The sequence below is a fragment of the Dioscorea cayenensis genome, chromosome 1 (assembly GCF_009730915.1).
Source record: "Dioscorea cayenensis subsp. rotundata cultivar TDr96_F1 chromosome 1, TDr96_F1_v2_PseudoChromosome.rev07_lg8_w22 25.fasta, whole genome shotgun sequence".
Taxonomy (NCBI): domain Eukaryota; kingdom Viridiplantae; phylum Streptophyta; class Magnoliopsida; order Dioscoreales; family Dioscoreaceae; genus Dioscorea; species Dioscorea cayenensis.
In genome coordinates this window covers 8,042,890-8,049,645 of record NC_052471.1, presented here as the reverse complement: position 1 = coordinate 8,049,645, position 6,756 = coordinate 8,042,890, and the positions used below count along the sequence as shown (strand labels likewise).

At 41.6% G+C, this 6,756-nt stretch overlaps 1 non-coding gene across 1 annotated transcript; it reads right to left on the bottom strand.

Moving 5' to 3' along the window:
• Positions 1 to 3,731: 3,731 nt before the first annotated feature.
• On the bottom strand, positions 3,732 to 3,838 carry LOC120266428. Its single transcript, XR_005538173.1, has one exon. It is a non-coding gene; the product is annotated as a small nucleolar RNA R71 (small nucleolar RNA).
• Between the last annotated feature and the right edge of the window lie 2,918 nt (positions 3,839 to 6,756).

The window sequence follows — 6,756 nt, the reverse complement described above, 5'->3', positions numbered from 1 at the left end:
TGCTGATTTTCTGGGAGGAAAATAACGGGCTAGAAAAGCTTCTACCATCTCCTCCCATGTAGTGATTGATGCTCTAGGTAATGAGTGTAGTCACTGCTTTGCTCTCCCTTTAAGGAAAAATGGGAAGGCTCTCAATTTGATGGCATCATCCGTCACACCATTTATCTTGACAGATGTCACACACCTCGAGGAAGCTCTCTATGTGATCTGTCTGGATCCTCATCGCCAAACTGCTGAATTGTGAGGGACTCGCTGCAGACATATGGATGAATGCCGGCTTTAGCTCGAAAAGTTCGAGTCATGAATTGGGGACCGCACAATACTTGATTGTGTCCCCAACACTGAAGGTCCGGCATAATCGGATAGTGTTCATTGTTTTCAGATCCTTCTACTTCCAAATTAGCTGGATTATGCTGTTCTTGCATATGTTCTTTCCCTTTTCTTCTAAGTGTATGTTCAAGCTCAGGGTCTCCTTCAATCAATATTGATGGATTCCCTCGGGTCATAAACTGGAGCTGCACCAAAAAGAAAGAAAAAGACAATCATAACGATGATAGAATAAGAAGATATGAATTAGAATGTGTGGTGAAATAGCTAAGAAAACAAAGTGCAAAGTATCTCTAAACGCCTAGCTCCCCAGCAACGGCACCAAAAACTTGACAAGATCCCATTACGTATATACGGCAAGTGCACGAGTTTGTTGAAGTAATAATCCCGGGTGAGCGGGTATCGAATCCACATGGAGTAGGGAGTAAAGACACTTAATTTGATTCTTAGCTATGTCGAATATCAACAATGATAAGTGTGACAATGATTCAATTCTCAACAATTAAAAGCAATAAGTAAGAGAGCAAAAGTAAGGAGGAGGTAAGGCAATCGATAAAGATGGGGTACTCGGATGATGCTTCACCTAGGATAATCGCTTCAAGTGCAAGAACTCTCTATTATGCTTCCTAATCAATGCAATGGTGAGTCGTGGAAATCCTTATATACATAGTCCCAAATCTAAGGTCAACTATGCCTAACTCTATTCATGTCCCAGAGGAGAGATTAAATAACCTCTCAACCTCGCACTAGAATAAAGTTGCAATGAGTTCTAGGGATTCCTGGAGATAAATCTCTTCCTAATTATAGACCTAACACTTTGGTCCAGGCGAAAGGTCCCTAACCACAATTAAGCCCTAGATACTAAGATCCCCTCAACGCTTCACTCACGTTGCACGCCAACTAAGCCCCAGCGGAGATTCATCCCTTAGACCATTCACCCTATTATGGCCACAAAGAACTCGAAGAACGGAGGCAGAATCTATCACGTCAGAGGGGAAAGGGGACGCTACTGTACCTCTCGACTCACCCTCTCAACCCTCTCCAACCTAGCTTTTGTCTAACGCCTGTGGTGTGTCACTCACTCATAAGATTACCAACAAGAACTCTCAACCCTAGTGTCACTCTAGGGGAAAATGTTCATACAATCAAGCATTCAAGGTTGGAACTCACAATAAGCATCAATTTATTGAAAGCATAATAAAGAAGTTCAAAGAAACGAATACATCCTAGGGTTCACAATCACCCAAGTAACCACTAGGGGTTTAGCTCTCCATGGAGCTAAGTACAATCAAAGAAATCAAATATAAAAGCAATGAATCCATAAAGAAACCTCCTCGATGGTCGTGTCGATGGTCTTGTGGGGAGTCCTCTACTCGTCGAAAGGGATCCTTTGTTCAGCCTAGGATACACCTCGCCCGATCAAATGCCGACGAAAGCTCTCCCAATAACCTTTTTCCAAATGATGCGCGATGTTGGAGCCGTAAAACCTCACCAAAAACCTAGCCAATACCCCTCAAAACCCTAGTCGAAGCCCTCTCGCAAGTTGGGGAAAAGATGGAGAAAAGAATACCAAAATCGGGGCTGAATCGGCTTTAAATACGGCTAGAATCGGGCGACTCCACGGGCGTGGACGGTACACGCGCCCATGCGGAATTTCCACACGGCCGTGGATAATTTCCAAACGCCCACGTGTATTCTCTGTTTCTCTGATTTCTCGGCCGGCTGTGAACAGTGCTGCTACAGTGTTTCTACAATGCTCTTCTGTAGTCTTCGTTCTGAATAACTTCCCAATTCCATGTTTTCATTGGGGTAACGCAAACGAGCACACGTTTACGTTGTGAATAACTTGCTTCTTCAATTATATACATGTTGGTGGAACTCTTGTTCTTATGTGCATAATTCGGAATGCTCGAGTGTGACTGCCTTTGTGCCCCTCCAAATGGATATGCTCACTCGAATGCGAGGAGGTTGGCACACACTCTAGCATCTCACACCTGACCTATGTCTTCGCGTTTGATCCTTAGCAAGATTTCGTCCAAAATAGGTGCATTATGATCCACATTGGCCTATTTACTTCATACTCGGCCTCACAACCCTACCTGCATAAAAGTAACATAAAAACACACATATTAGTGTAAAAACCTGAGAAAAGTAATGCTCAACATAAGGAATGAACACTTCGCATTCATATTGCACAAGCACTTATCAACCATAGACACTAATACTAAGGGAGTTTTCCTATGGATTACTTACATTTACTTTCGATTTCATTGTTGATTGTATTGTGCTCCGTGGAGAGCTAAATCCCTAGTGTGTACTTTGATTTTGTAAACCCTAGGATGTTATTGTTTCTTTGACCTTCCATTATGCTTTCCTTAATTGATGTTTTTAATTGAGTTCTAATCTCGAATGCTTGTTGAATGATCTCTCCCCTAGAGTGACACTAGGCTTGAGAGTCAATATTGGTAATATTTGTGGATGGGTGACACGCCATGAGGTTTAGATAAAGCTAGATTGGAGAGGGTTGAGAGGGTAAGTTGAGAAGTAGCAGAGCGTCCCCTTTCCCCTCTTGTGTGATTTATCCTACCTCCATTTACTAGAGCTCTTTGTGGTTATAATAGAGTGAAGTGCTAAGGGATGAACTCCGTTGTGGCTTAGTTCCGCAAGCCACAGAGTGAAGCGTTGAAGTGACTTTAGTATCTGGGACTTAATTGTAACTATAGATCTTTCGCCTGGACCAAATGATTTGATCTAAACATAGGAATAGGGTTTATCAGTTGGAATCTCTAGAACTCCATGCAACCTTGTGCAGTATGATGTGTTGAGACTGAGCGATTTCTCCGCCGGGACATAGTGTAAGGTTAGTCATGGTTGACCTTAGGTTTGGGAACTTGTGCCTTAGGATTTCCACGACTCATTAAGCATTAATTAGGAAGTATAACGGTAGGTCTTGCACTTGAAGCATAATTCTTAGGGGGAGCATTATCCGAGTACCCCACTTCTATCGATTGTCTTATCTCTCACTTACTTGTGTCTCTCATTATTGTTTTTTTATTTCTATTTACATCACATCTTATCAACACAATAATTATTCATCTTCACTGAGTTAAGTAGCAATTTAGATATGTTTATTCCCTACTCTCTGTGGATACGATACCACATTCACTTGGGATTTCTTACTTCGACAAACCCATGCACTTGCGGGTCACACGTAAGGGGCATTGTTAGAGATACTCAAGATTAATGGAGTAACAGATGATGCTATAAAGTTCAGGGCCTTCCCATTTTCCTTTAAAGGGAGAGCAAAGCAATGGCTACATTCATTATCTAGAGAATTGATCACTACATGGGAGGAGATGGTAGAAGCTTTTTTTGCCCGATATTTCCCTCTAGGAAAATCTGCGAAGCTTAGGAATAAAATATCCTCTTTTGTGCAAATAGAATTGGAGTCTCTTTTTGAGACATGGGATAGGTTCAAGGAACTCTTGTGGAAATGTTCTCAACATGGGTTCCTCGAGTTGATCATTATTCAGACATTCTATAGTGGGTTGAACCCAAGCATGAAGCAGTTACTCGATGCTGCAGCAGGATGTACCTTAGGAAGCAAGACCTCCGAAGAAGCCCGACATCTCATCGAAGAAATAGCTATAAACCGTTATCAGTTGAACAAACGAGACAGAAAAGAAGGTAGCCGGACTTCATGAGATCGATGCAGTCACATCATTGGCTGCCCAGGTTGAGTCATTGAGCAGGAACGTAGACATCCTAACTTCTCCTAGAGTGGCGGCCGCAATAAGTTACACTGGGTATGGGGGAGGACCTGCGCCATCTGATTGCCATATTTTGATTTGTGGTACTACTTCCGTGGAACAGGTTAATTTTGAAGATAATGTAATGAAAGGTCAAGGAAATCCGTATAGCAAGACCTATAATCAGGGGTGGATGAGCCACCCAAACCTTTCGTGGAGTAATCAAGGGCAACAGAAGACTATGGCACCACCGGGTTTCCAACCACAACAACAAGCCCCAACATGGATAATAGAGTTTAAGGGTTGACAAAACCTGATGACCGACTTAGATAAGGCTTTGACCAGGTTCATTTGAACATCTGATACAAGATTTGAATCGGTTGAAGCCATACTTCACAATCACACCGCATCATTGCACAACTTAGAGAATCAAGTGGGCCAAATTACGAAGTCACTCTCAGAAAGATGATTGCTTCCCCGCAAGTGTACAGGATCGCCAAGTAATACCTCGCATGAAGACACGAGGATCATATTCCACGTGGCTAAGGATCTCCTATTACTCTTTCTTGAGCTATTATCTAGCCTAAGATCTCAAGTGATGGATTTTTACACTACTAAATGTAATTAAAGCTAAAACGAGATTATGACCAAATTAGAGAGAACAAGCAATAAGCAAGCAAGAAAATCAATGAGGTGCAAAGGCCTATGGATGAGGATCCCCTTGAGGGGTTATCATGCAGCATTGATGATGATCTAAAGATGCAAGGGTAAAATGGACCATGAGATTCCAAGATTAGAATAACCCCAATTTCTCGGTGATTGAACCCTAATCCCATACGAACATGAATAGGAATTTCTTCCAAATCCACATTCCTATGATTGCATTAAGTACGAGGAAATCTCACTTAGGATTAAACCTACTCTTCTTTGGATTAAACCTACATGGAGGGCTACCAAACAACCGATTTCTCGGTATGATGATACAAGCATCCCCTTTTAATCCATTCATGACCTAATACATTCGAGCAAGTTACATCTATATGCATCATTCATAAATGAGCTACGGATTTCTCCTTAGTGTAGCATTTAGCATGAAAACAGTGGATTAAATCTCAAAATTACCCAAGCATGGAATTAACACGTTATCATCCAACATACATGATAAAACCCCCCAAGGTTCACCAACACCCGGTGGCCTTAGGGGTCTAGTGTGTCATCATCCCACAACAAGCAATACAAACAAACAAAACATGCAACAAAATCATAAATGACACTCCCTAGATGAAATGGTGAAGGAGGAGGTGAAGAATGTGCCGAATGACGCTTTACCCACCAAAGGAGTGCCAAATTACGCTTCCTCTAGCCACGGGTCTCCTTCCTTCAAATCATGGTAAATCTCCCCTTTAATGATGTTGCCTTCTTTCCTTGAGAGTCTTGGACCTTGGGCTTGAATGATCTTCTAGCTTCTTTGAACTTCTTCTCCTTCCCAAGGTCACCCAAAATCTCCCAAGTGATCTCCCCAAAGTCGGCCAAGAAAAAGGTCCAAATCAAAAGTCCCTTTTTTTCTCGCCCTAAAAGTTGGTATTTATATCCCCGAGGCATACGGGGTCGTATGGGGGTCGATGATAGCACCCAAAAAAACCCTAGATTCGCGATCCATACGGGTGCATATGGCCCCCATACTCGGGTAGCATGAAAATCTGGGCAGACACTCCAAAACAATCCGCTACCATAGTGCATATGGCCCCCATACTAGGTAGTATGGGGGTAGTATGAAATTCCGGTTTTCTTCTCTTTTCGCCCAAATGATATCTTCTTGTTCTCCATGGCTTCCTTATGCCCTACAAAGCAAATAATAGACGATTAAGCGCAAAACGGGCATCAAACCTCACAAAATACATGCAAAGTGAATACGATATATACATGAAAAAACATCTACATTTAGACACTTATCAAATATCCCCATTACTTTAAGGGTTGCTTTGTCCCCAAGCAAACAACTCATGAAAAACAAAGAGACTCGAGAAGTAGCTAAATGCATTACCTCCGCATCAAGTAAATATATGACTCCAAAAGCAATGGACAATGATACATAGATGTTGAGTCATAGTCAATAAGCATAATAAAAAAATATCCCTGCTCTCACCCCTTTATATGTCTCGTGACATGTAAGTGAATCTTATATCTCATATGCCCTGATCTGGTCTAGCCTAAGGACTTCAATCAGTACAGCTCTAGATGCTAATCACTCCACTTACAAAGAATACTAAGTCTTAAACTACTAAGTCCTACTTCAATGGCCAAATAAGATCCTTCTAAATCTATAGCTCGAAACTAAATCCACTTTCATCTCAAAACCTTTGGTAGGTACTCACATAGATCACTAGAGTTTTTATTTTCATTTCATCATTCATTTCTTTTCTTTTTGTTCTCAAGTCCGACTAACGAGACTCACACCAACATCATTTTTGAAATCTTTTCTCGAGGGTGCACATGCCGGTTAGGCACAAGAGCCACCCAACTACTCGATTACAGCTCACATAGACACATTCATGCTTCGTATAGAGGAATACTGACATAGACTCATTTTTTTTTCTTTTCTTTTTCATTCATTTCATTTTTTCCATTTTTTTTTTCACATTCACCCTAGATCACATCTTCAGAGTACTCTACATGATAC